The sequence below is a fragment of the Cryptomeria japonica genome, chromosome 1, assembly GCF_030272615.1.
Source record: "Cryptomeria japonica chromosome 1, Sugi_1.0, whole genome shotgun sequence".
Classification (NCBI taxonomy): domain Eukaryota; kingdom Viridiplantae; phylum Streptophyta; class Pinopsida; order Cupressales; family Cupressaceae; genus Cryptomeria; species Cryptomeria japonica.
In genome coordinates, this window is record NC_081405.1 from 177164435 (window position 1) to 177177342 (window position 12908).

At 35.2% G+C, this 12908-nt stretch overlaps 1 pseudogene; it reads right to left on the reverse strand.

Moving 5' to 3' along the window:
- Window positions 1-1058: 1058 nt before the first annotated feature.
- On the reverse strand, window positions 1059-12527 carry LOC131060929 (protein IN2-1 homolog B-like; annotated as a pseudogene).
- Window positions 12528-12908: the final 381 nt, after the last annotated feature.

The following is a 12908-nucleotide window of genomic DNA, read 5'->3' on the forward strand; positions in this document are numbered from 1 at the left end:
ACGCCTATTAGTCTCACCTTTTTATTTGAGCCGTTTTGGACACCTTGGTAAAAAGCATACCGATGTGGCCTTGAAACCTTAATTATAAGCAAGGGATTTGTCAAGTAAGCTACTACAAAAAATTGGGAGTGATTTGAAATTTCCACTTAGGATTTTGAGAAGTGCAAAGTTAGGGTGCTCAACTACTAACGTTAGAGCCCGACACATCATTTAAAACTACATAAATAAATTCATTAGCATTGTTTCATCGACACCCTATACACCAACCACAACGAATAATTTTAATGATACTCAGGTTGAAAGAACAACTTTTTGATGGATGGCAAATCCAAATACATGCAATATCCTAGAGTTGTTGAGCTTCTCCAAGAAATGACTATTAAAAGAAAATCTATCATCTTCTTTTATTTTAAAGATGGAAAAACATAGACTAGTTTGCACTAATCTAATGAAAAAAATCGTGCAAATATGAACATGTTTTTAAAGTTGTTGAGCTTCTCCAAGAAATGGATATTAAAAGAAAATTCGCCCTCTTCTTTTATTTTAAAGATGAAAAAACATACATTAGTCCACACTAATCTAATGAAAAAAATAGTGAAAATAAAAACATGTGTTTAAATTTAGAGGTTCTAAAAAAAAAGATATACTTTAATTTTAAAGATGAAAAAACATAGACTAGTCCACATAAATCTACTAAAAAAAAGAATAGTACAAATCGAAACATATCTTTAAAGATTTTTATAAAATGACAATTAAGAAAACCCCCAAAAAACTTAAAAAAATAAAATCTAACAAAACAACACTAACTTATTATATTAAATCAATCATTCACAATAAGATGTTTCACACCATAAAAATCGTAATTCATACCCAAAAACAACCTCTACTACTATAAAACCACAAGCCTTATTACATTTTTGTGGACTGCAGTCTTATAATTCACCACATGATGAACATAAGAGCAACAGAATAATTGAATGCTAAATCTTTCCGCATCCACTTTGAATCCAATAATTACTAGTATCAGAGAAGTTCCTTTGTAAACCATCAATCTCCATTTATTTATGAAATTCAGCCTGCAGAAGAGAAGACTGATTAGTATAGTACTTTGAAACTCCAATATCGAAATTATTTGAAAAGTTATTGCATTTTTTTCCTAATAAATCAACGCCCAACCAAAATTTATTCAGACTTGTTAGTAATGTACATTACTAACCACAAGTATCTTGTATAATTCTACGACGTCCTCAGGTTTAGGCTTTGTTTTTATAAATGCATCAATCTTGTTCACTTCCTGTAGTCAAACCAGTATATTATATCACACAACTGATTATAGAACAAAAGGTTTACACCTTGAAACAACAGAGGCTGAGATAGAAGAATTTGGCCTTTCCTGAATCCATTTCAAATTTCAATAGTTTTGGTCGGCCAATTGTGATGTCATAGTTCTTTAAGGCAGGATATACAATATGAAATCTCTCAAATAGACTAGCATATGCAACATCCACCTAGATTTATGTAGCATTTCACACTTATCAAACAGTAAATACAATAGACTCATGAGCCCACATTTAAAACTGAATAACTTAATGCTTACCACACCGAATTCACCCAAAAAGAATGGTCCATCTGAAAATTTTCCCTGAGTATTTTCCAAATAGTCAAGAGCAGGTGTTGCCATGGATGAGTTAAACAAAAGGTCAATTTACCCATCAGAAGAACGAAGAACTTCGTATAAAGTTTTCATTGTCATTATCTCTTTTGCGAAAAAAATATTCCTCTTACCTGCTGCTTCTGCTCCCTCGACATCTAGCTTGATCAATGCCATGTAGATGGTTTTTGAAAATTTGAGTAGTTCATTTGCAACCTCCTTTTTCTCAGCCTCCTGAACAATTCCAATGAATATAAGTGTTTAAGGATTCAGGTGAAAAATTCTGAAAGTAATAAAAGGATTTTCTTGTAAGCTTGGTAAAGTAAAATTGGAAGTAAAATATGTGTTGTTTTACTTCTTAAGACTTTCTTAGCCATTTAGATATGGTGATTTAGATTTTAAAATGGGATAAATTAATTGACATGGGTTTTTCTATTTTTTTTTTTTTTGGATTGATAAAAGGCCAAAGCCAAACATTTATTTCTTTTATAAAAGTATTACATCTCCATTCAGTGTGGGCACCGGTAGGAAAGAATGGAGATAAGAAAACCTTCGGTCTAGCCCAGATCCCTTATGGGATCAGATAATAAAAACAACTGTAAATTTTTACAATTCCTCCTCTGAGGATGGTGTCTGTCTTATTTAGACATTTTAGTTTCTTTTTGTACATAAAATCTTGCAACACATTCCGGTTGGATCCATCTTCACAAATATGGCGAATCCACTAATACTTCGAGCTTTAACTTTAGTCCTGTATCCCGAATCTGCAAAACCTTATTGCAACTCACTTTGCCAGACTGTTAGAAGCATAGTAAACATAATAATTTGAAACAATCATTCAATGAATAATAACATCTTTTCTATTTTATGTAAGAGGATTATAGCCTGGATATCCCTTAGCTTGAAACCATCTTAACCTTTTGGGTTTCAATTTAAGAGATTATCCAGGCTACAATTCTGCCTACACTAATGGAAAGGATCAATTTCTAACAGTTCCTTAATTACTTTTAACACAGCAGACATCTGAAACTCCAAAACATAAATAAATTCATATGCATATGTATGTACATTTATATGTCAATATGCGAGATTATCATAGAGTCTGCTAGGATCATGAGTATATACAAATGCACACAGAAATATATATGCCTGGAGATGGGAGTGAAACAACAAAAGAGCAAAGGACCTGTACAGAGTCTTATCCAATAGAACCTTCTACATATCTGTATCCATAACTAAGCCTGGCCTGACCTCTACTTCCCTCCACAAAACCACAACAAAAAAAGACATGCCATCCATTTCTCAGTAGATTGTAATAACCCGAATGCACCCCACCCGGTAGAGAAAGGGTATCTAAAATCCAAGATAAGTCCAATGCTATGATACTCTATAAAATCCTCTTCTGTCACACAACCAACGAAACAGAAATCTGATCTATCTGTCCCATATTTAACACAGGGCTTATATCAATCACTATCCGATGCAAAGAAACTTGAATATCAGAATTCAAAAAACCAGTAACCCTAGCATGAATACAACATAGCCTGGCAGTCTCTAATTGTCATTAGAAGACATAATATATTCCTTATTGAAGTCTATACCCTCGCTGCCTAGGACAATATAAACTCAGACAACTTGCATTGGAGGGGAGACCTGCATGTGCCAGAGCAGAAATACCCGGCTTCTACCAATCTCCTTTCTACACTCCTGAAACACCCCTTTCACCCACACACAGGGACAGGTGGGGAGAGATTTATACAAGCATATATGAAGGTTCGAATAAGGATAGATATGAATATATTTTTATATTTATATATACATACTCATATATATATAGTTTCTGTATATATATATATATATATATATATATATATATATATATATATATATGCGTGTGTGTAATTGTATGTATTTCTATTTACACACACACACACACACACATATATATATATATGAGTATATATATATATATATATATATGATTGTATATATATACATATATCTATATATATGAATATATATATATGTATATATTTATATTTATATGAATACACCATATAACATGATTCAATCCATATGGGATTAATTACAAATATATACATATATATATATATGTGAGCATATATATATATATATATGTATATATATATATATTTATCTGAATCTTAGTATACCAAAATGCTGATATAAGGAAACGGTGACCGCATATCCTAGCACTTATACATGAGGGACTAGGAGAGGACTTGGAGAGGAGTGATATGAATTGATGACATGGCCGTCGCCAAATTTAATCCGAGGGGATATCCTTCCTAAAGACAGACGAATTACCATCTGCCCCTAAATTTGCTAACTTGTCTGCTATAGAATTACCTTCCCTATAAATATGTTTAACCGAAGTTTCCTCAAAGTATTTGATCAAATCCAAAATTCTTTTTAATTCCGCTTTCAATCTCCAGTTGGACACTTCCCTAGTCCTGACTGCATTTATAGTTAATGTTGAATCACCTTCAATTTCCAGATATTTAATCTTGAGTGATTTAGCTATAATCAGTCCCTCCCGCAATGCTGAAAACTCAGCCATGTTATTTGAAGCCACACCTATGGGCTTATTAATGCTAGCTATTAGATCTCCGTTATCTTGGTGAATAGCACGCCCTATACCTGCTACACCAGGGTTCCCACGAGAAGCACCATCAAAGTTTAGCTTAGCCCAGCCCTTTCGGGGGGGAGCCCATTTTGTTAGCTTCCTATCTATCTCAGCCAGTTTACCTCCCTTCCCAATAAACGGGGGAATTATCAAACCCATCCATTTAGATCGAAGAACCTCATCCCATCTGGTTAAATTAATAGACTTTTCCTGTGTATGTCTTAGTCTATTATTGATTATTTCCACAATTGTTGCCTCGATCTTATTTAGAAGGGATTCTACCCTCAATTTTGATTCTTTGAAGATCCGCCTGTTTCTCTTCTTCCATATTTCCCATATGAGGATTGCCGAGGCAATTGTCCACACTAAGTGATAAATATCCTTTGTGTGAGGAGGTTGCCAACTAATCAGCCATTCAGAAATGTCCCTAGGTCTCGGAGTCGGCCATCCAAGGCTTGTGCAAAGCCATTCCCAACATCTCTGACTGAAACTACAGTTGAGAAGCAGGTGATCCGCATTTTCTTCCTCTGATTCGCATAGAGGGCATCTCGATGGTCCCAAGAATCCTAATTTTGAGAACCAGTCTAAGGTAAGAATTCTTTTTTGGAAAGCTGCCCATGAGAAGATACCAGCTTTGGGAAGACCAACGTTATTCCAGCATAGGCTAATCGGAATATTAGGATTGGTTACAGTTCGATTGAGTTTTAAAAGTGAGTATCCTACTTTGGCTTTATAAATGCCCGAAGAGCTACCTGCCCATATTATCCTGTCTTTCCCACTATGTAATGATAAATGTCTATGCCTCAAATTATTCCAGAGGATCTCCTTGTCTGCATTTGTCAAGTTTAGCTCATCAAGGGGTTTCCACTCCCAACCCAAAGCGGGATCATTGGAGATAAGCTTGATATAATCCTTAACAAACCTACCCCTGATTGATTTGCAATGTTCTATACCTTCTTTGCTTATACCTATTTTGTCTAAGGCTGAATAACCCCCCCAAGAGTCTTCCCAGAACAGTGCCTCAGATCCTTCCGCAATATCCCATGTTAGATAATCCCTGATCACATCTCTACATTCTAGCATAAAATTCCAAACTTTGGATCCCTTAGGTAAAATTTCCGTCCTCAGTATACTATCTGGATTGGAGTTAGTGAGATATTTAGCTCTAAGGATCCTTACCCATTTAAGATCTGGTTCCGAGTACATTTTCCAGACTAACTTCGCCCCCAGAGCCATGTTTTGTACCTCCAAATCTTTGATGCCAACTCCCCCTAAACTGATAGGTTGGCTAATTTTATCCCAAGAAATTAATGCAAATTTCTTTTTGTCTGAATCCATATTCCAAAAGAACTTCCTCATCTTTTTTACCATCTCTAGCCGAGCTCCTTTAGGTAATTGCTGGCAGGACATTTGATATATCGGAATAGCCGCCAAAACAGCTTTAAGTAATGTAATCCTCCCAGCCGAAGAGAGGCATTTGTTCTTCCAAGAATTCAACCTGAGATCCATCTTTTCAAGGATACCTTTCCATAATGAGATAATATTGTTTCCCTTATCCATTGGAATCCCTAAATATTTACAAGGAAGTTTCCCTCTATCAAACCCTAAGATATTACAAATATCTGTCTCTATGTTTTGCGAAGTATTGAAGAAGAAGATTTCCGATTTATTCTTGTTCACTTCCTGACCAGAAGCTAATGCATAAATGTCAAGAATCCTTTTGAAAGCCATGGCTTTAGTCCTATTCGCACATCCCATCAGCATTGTGTCATCAGCAAACTGCTGGTGAGTTATCGTCTCCATTCCATTAGTGATTTTAATACCTTTAATAATCTGATTCATACGAGCACAAGAAATGATTCTCCTAAGGCCCTCTGCCATTATGATAAATAAGAAAGGGGATAAAGGATCTCCTTGTCTAATCCCTCTGGATATCTGGAAGAAGCCTGCTGGGGAACCATTTATAAGTAATGATACCCTGGGAGATGAGATGCATTCGAATATTAAATTGATCCATTGTTTACAAAAACCAGAGGATTCTAAACATTTACACAAAAATCTCCAATCGACTTTATCATATGCCTTCTTAATGTCTAATTTGATCATCATAGCAGCTGAACGATTCTGTTGTAACGAGTGCATGACTTCTTGAGCGATAATAATGCCATCAAAGATAGATCTACCTGGAACGAATCCAGTCTGTTCCTCTGAAATTATGCAAGGGAGAATGCCCTTCAATCTATTCACTAAAATTTTAGTAAAAAGTTTGTAGATTGTGTTACATAAGGAAATAGGCCGGAAGTCTTCAAAGTTTCTTGATTCCTCCTTCTTAGGAATCAAAGTAATAAAAGTATTGTTGATCTCCCTTAAAATACTTCCAGAGTTTCTAACAGCTTCCAATGCTTCCACCACCTCCTTACCAATAATGTGCCAGCATTTTTGAAAAAAGCAAGCAGGAAAACCATCGGGGCCGGGTGCTTTATCAGGGTTAAGTTGCCCCAATGCTAATTTTACTTCTGATTCTGTAAATTTGTTGCTAAGCACTTTGTTTTGGTTTTCAGTTACGATCTTAGGAATATTCCTAAGCAAAGTTAAATTCGCGTCTTTAAGGGAAGATTCCGAACTGAATAGGGTTTTAAAATGGTTCACCGCTTCTGTAGCTATGTCCTTTTGATCTTCCAGAAGTATACCATTATTACTCATGATCTTGTGAATACTATTAGTGTTCCTCCTATTTTTTGTACTGTTGTGGAAGAACTTAGTATTCCTGTCCCCATTTTGAAGCCAATTCTCTCTAGATTTCTGTTTCCAAAATATTTCTTCTTTTGTTAACGTATCCTCATATTTCGCGAGGAGCTCCTTTTCTTTGAGGAAGCTATCCTAATCCATTCCTAGTCTAAACACTTTTTCATTTAGGTCTGCGATTTCTTTTTCTAATGAAATTTTGGTTTCAAAAATGTTACCGAAGACTTCATTATTCCATTTCAGCAACTTGCTTTTGAGATGTTTTAGTTTATTTACAAGGCAAAACATTTTTGATCCCTGAAAGTTAACCTCATACCACCACCTGGATACGAGATCATAGAAATCCGGATTTTGCATCCACATTTTTTCAAACTTAAAGGGACAACACCTCAGTGTAGCCTCTCCCTCAATATAGAGGATGACAGGATAATGGTCAGATCCTGAAGATGGGAGTAACGAAGCTGAGAGGTTAACCGCTAGATCACTCAAATTCCCTCTAAAAAGGAATCTATCTAATCTCTCAGCGATTTGTGTAAAGCTTGATCTTCTATTGTACCAGGTATACACTCCATTACTAGTTTCTATATCTATCAGATTGTTATGTGCTACCCACTCTCTAAAGTCTTTTAAGGACTGCGGTTCCCTACGAATACCACCCTTTTTTTCTGATAAATTTAGGATAGCATTGAAGTCCCCTCCTAGAATAACAGGGGAAGAGGGATCTAGCCCCATCATAAACGAGATTTCCGACCAAACTCTGCATTTCCCAGCATCCAGAATCGGGCCATAAATGTTAATTAGGGTAAATGAGAGATTGTTGTGTTTGCTTATTACCTTTCCCAATAGCCAGTTTCTGTTTCCTGCTATTGGACAAAATAATATACTACGCGGATTCCAAATGATACCTAATCCACCAGAGGCACCCTTGGCTTCCACAAATTCACAGCTAAGAAGACCTAATTTCCTTTTAAAAGCCTCAACTTCTACCTGGGCCAATTTAGTTTCTTGTATGAGAACGATGTCATGTTTCTATTTTATAATGTTGCGTCTAATTAGACGCTGTTTGTTAGGGGCATTCATGCCCCTAACATTCCACGAAGAGATTTTCATTGGGCCGTGGGAAGGCCCTTCCCCTTCCCAGCATCAAAGAAGGCTGTTAATTTGCCTTGGTCTTTTGCATTTCCATCCCGCAACCTTAATTCGCTCAAAGATTTTCTGCCTCTACTTTTAGCTTCTTTAGCGCAGTCAGGAAAGTTTTTCCCGTCATATATGTTTTTTATTCCTAAGGTTTGCCGGGGAACTATCACTCCTTCTCCTTCATCCTCTCCCAGCTGGGACTAAGCTACTGTGTAGTCATTGACAGGTAGAGGGATGGTCTCTCCTACCCTATTCTCATTATTTTCTTCCTCATCCATAGAAGCCAGAAGCTCCTGAATTAGAAACCTCTTCTCATCTTCCTCTTCCGGAGAAAGATTTTCATCTACATTATTATTGAATACCTCTAGAACAACAGCCATTCTAGAAGACATTTCTTCTTGATCTGCCTCATTATCTTGTCCCAGGTTTTCGACTGATTTTGTTTCAGATGGAGAATTCAATGAATCCACCGAATCGGAGATTCTTTTTGACATCTCCACTAAGGCTTCTTCTTTTATAGCATTTGCCTCATCTATTATTTTATCAAGATCACTAATATTACTGGAATTATTGTGTTTATTTTCATCTGTGTTAGCCTCTGGAGGGTAGTTAGCATGTACAGGGGATGAATTTGATGTGATTTTTTCATACTGGTCTGAAAGAGGGTTTTCCTTTTGATCAATACATTTAACCAGTGCTGTGCATGATTTTAGCCTTATATCAGTTTCATTTATGATCCCATCATAGAAGGTGGGATGAATGCACCACTCCCCCCTGTTTGATACTAACATGATGGGATCTAAGTCCGGGTATTTAATGTCAGATTCTACTAAGATTTTGATGTTCTTGTTTACAACCTCTCTTTCTAATCCTTCACAGCCCAAAAAAGACCCAAAATGTTCCCCTATGTATTCTATGATTTTAAAATCCAAATATTCGACTGGTAAATTGCCCAGGTTAATCCATCTTGGGCATTTATTTAAATTCAGTGAGTGTGGGTCAAAATTCGGCATCCATTCACATAAAAAAAAACCATAACCTTTATACAGTTTTACCTTACCATGAAGAATATCATTCCTTGTATTTTGATTATCACACAAAATTGCAAGAAAATTATTTTCCAGGATAGTGATACTTACCTGTCCCGGATATAGGGCCATCCACCAATCGATAATCCTTTTTGTATCTTCTCCAAAACCAGTCCATTTTGCAAAAACCCCACACTTGCTATATAAATTGAATTGGGGTTCCATCAGATAAGCAGGGATATTACAAATTCGCCTCTGCCTTATTTTAGGTTTTGGCTCAAAAACTCTTATTTTTCTGAGCGGCACCAGATTAGCCCCAGAAGCCGGAGAATGGTTTTTGGCTGTGTGTTTGGGCCAATCGAAATTTACAGATATTTCTCTTCGTTTGCCCATCTTCCTCTTGGCTTTTTTCGAGCGAAATACTTGCCAATTTCCGTCGGAGGGTAGCGACAAGGCTTCGGCATTTTTTGCCCTAATTACATCATTTTTCCCAAAATTGCCCTCTCTGTTAACCGAAACCCTCCTTTCGTTTGAAATAGTAAAATCTCTTGCAGGGTTTTTCTTACACGGCGGACTGAAGACAGAGATGCTCCTCGGGCATGTGGCAAACACCTGTCTGCATCCCCCCGCCGAAAACCTTGACAAGTTCGCTTTATAGGAGTTTCACATTTTCGCCAACTAGCAGAGCAGAACGCATGAAATTTAAAATTAACATGGGTTTTTCTATTGTTCATGTAGTATTTAAAAGATTATTTCTAGAAAAATTGATTTTTTAGATCATATTGAAACATCAATTAAAAACATACACAATGATTTTAGAAACAATCTTTTAAATAGAAAAAAATAATATAAAAGTAAATAATCTTAAAACATAATCCCTAAAATGTCATCAAACACTTCAACAATCTAAATATAAGTTATTAATAAACCTATCTACATAACCATTGAGTATTAATGAAGGGTAAGTGCAAGGTAATGGGTCACAAATTGGCGGAAGTCCACGCATTGGAAAACGCACTCATAGAAACGGGGGCCCTTTTTTGCTTCGGGCCCTTGAGGTAAAAAGTAACGGGGGTTCGAGGCAAAATGAAACGGGCCCCTGTTTGATTGAAAACGAAATGGAGTCCCGTTTTTAAAAAACGGGTCCCCATTTTTAAATCCGATTTTACCCATTTTTTTGGGACGCATTTTGTCATTTTTGGACAATAATGTTAATTTTAGGAACGGGCCTCCGTTTTTAAAACAGGGGTCCGTTATGTGGAAGTTGATTCCACAGCCCGCCACTTGCCTCAGGATTAGGTCTGAGATAGGCCTGAGATGGCCATAGCTAAGACATGGACCTACAAATTCAAATCTCCATAAAAGAAAGCACAAATATGAACTTCTGAAATAGTTTACGTGCATCTAATTAGAGAATTTTTATACGAAATTAAAACCCATTTCAAATTATACTGTCTAGATTCTAAATATGTAAAAAAATTTAAAAATTGATTATTTTAACTATTTTTTATTTAATTTATACTAAATCGGGTCCATAAACTTGAAATATTAACTAATTTTGTTAATTTAATAACTTTTTTGTTTTAATGAAATTTGAAAAATCAAATATATGTCATCAATCCACACAAAATTCTTTTTTATTTAAAAATAAAAATAAAAAAATGTTAAGTTTACATCAAATTATGTGGGACGTAAATGTCAAATTTTTAAAAAAGATAATTACGGTCATTAAAAAATTAATTAAAAAAATATTTAAGAAAAAAATACAAAAAAATATCCTCATCAATTTTTAGTGTGTTACAAATAATTTCCCAAAACGGTTTGAGAAAATAATTTTAATTGTGTCGAAAAGAGTGGGTCATACACATGCATGGTATGGTCCTGAAACAACCATTTTTAAAACATAGTTTTTAGAACTCAATTCAAAAAGTTATTTTTTATTATGTGGGTATTAAAATAAATTACATATTTGGAAAGTAGACTCAGAGGGCTATCTTTTATATTACTGACTTTTTCCAAGATTCAATCTCCAAACCTGAAAATCAGGAAAACACTTCAACTTTTTGACCAAAAAGTGGACTCATCTTGCATTGACCCTGAAAACATATCAAATAGTCAAAGACATCATGTGTACCGTTGGGATGAGTTTGGGTCCTTTAAAATTATTTTTAGTGTATTCAAGAAAATCCAAACTCTCTCCTGTGACTTTACCATTGTGTTCAAGAGCTGGAACCTGAAAAACAAATGAAATATATTACATTCCTGTATTACCCCAAGACATGCCTTGTAGAATATACATATTTGAAATAAAATATAATTGCATAATTGTCTTCTCTGAATCCAAGGAGTTAATTGTACTTGTCACAAAACAGGAATGCTAAATGTCCAAAATAGGCTAATTTCAATGCAACCAAACATATGAAATGTGAGTTACAGCTCTGAAATCCCTTCCTTAGTACATGGCAACGAAAATATAGATTAACAATGAAAAAGCATATAAGTAGCCCACTGAACCAGGAGGATAAACTTTTTCCTTGTACTAAGTAGGCTTGTCCTACAGATCTATTGGGACCAGCTGAATATCATACAAACCATGCATATTTTTTTATTTGAAGGTTAATCAATCATAATCTACATGTTCTAGAAGAAATAGATAAATAGAGAAGCCAAACAAAAACCAAACCACCTTGTAATTTCTGGCAACCCAACCACGCTAGGCGAAGGAACACACATAACTCATATAGAGTCTACAAAAACTGGTTTGACGGTTACATTTGAAGTAAACCCTAAATAAAACATGCATATATTGAAATCTTATTAATCAAACCAAAAACTGATTGTCATGCAAGCTTTACCTAGTGGCTCCATCAAACAATGGAGGGGGCTCTGATTTAGAACTGAGAACTAGAGGACGCACATCAGTGCAATGTAATGAAACTAATGTTCACTATTTGATCGCACAAAAACATAAGTTGAAATTGAGAAAATGAATGTTTGCACGAGCATTGAGCATAATAAAATAGAATGGATTGGTTATACTTACAGTGCTACCATGACTGTTCTTAGGTTTCAGCTGTGAATCTTAATTCAGATTCTGCTACACATCTAAGAGATGAAAAATACAATCCTTTAAATTACTCACAATTTAAACAATCTACGAGTCTTTAGCCAATATTATGGAAAACTTTGTAATTATAGGAGGATTTCTGGCATCTAGAAGGACACGTGGTTAGTTTAGTAAACATACTGATATTTTATTGTAATCTATTGCAGATTCATACGTACCCTGCCTTAAAATCTTATCATAAGGGATAAGCATGTCAGTCAATAAAATTTCTCATCGTATTGACCTTGAACGAGCATATCATCCTTGAGATATTCACATTAGAGATGTTAATTGAAGTTAATATTTCGAAGAAAATATGGTTTCATTCAAATGTCAACCAATTATTAAATTGTAGTTTAATACGAAGTTTGAAGCTGGGGTTTACTTTTTCTTTTGGTTTTGTAATTTTATTTCATACACATATTGTTTGGTAGTGTATGTGAGAAAGTAGTGATTGTTTCATAGTGTTTTGTGGTTCAAGAGTTTGACATCTTTTTGGTATTTAGGAGTGGTCTTAGTGTCTTGGCAATCGATTCTAAGGTGTTGGTTTGAGTGACCAAGGAATGAGCATTGCAACAATTGATGGGGATTTGG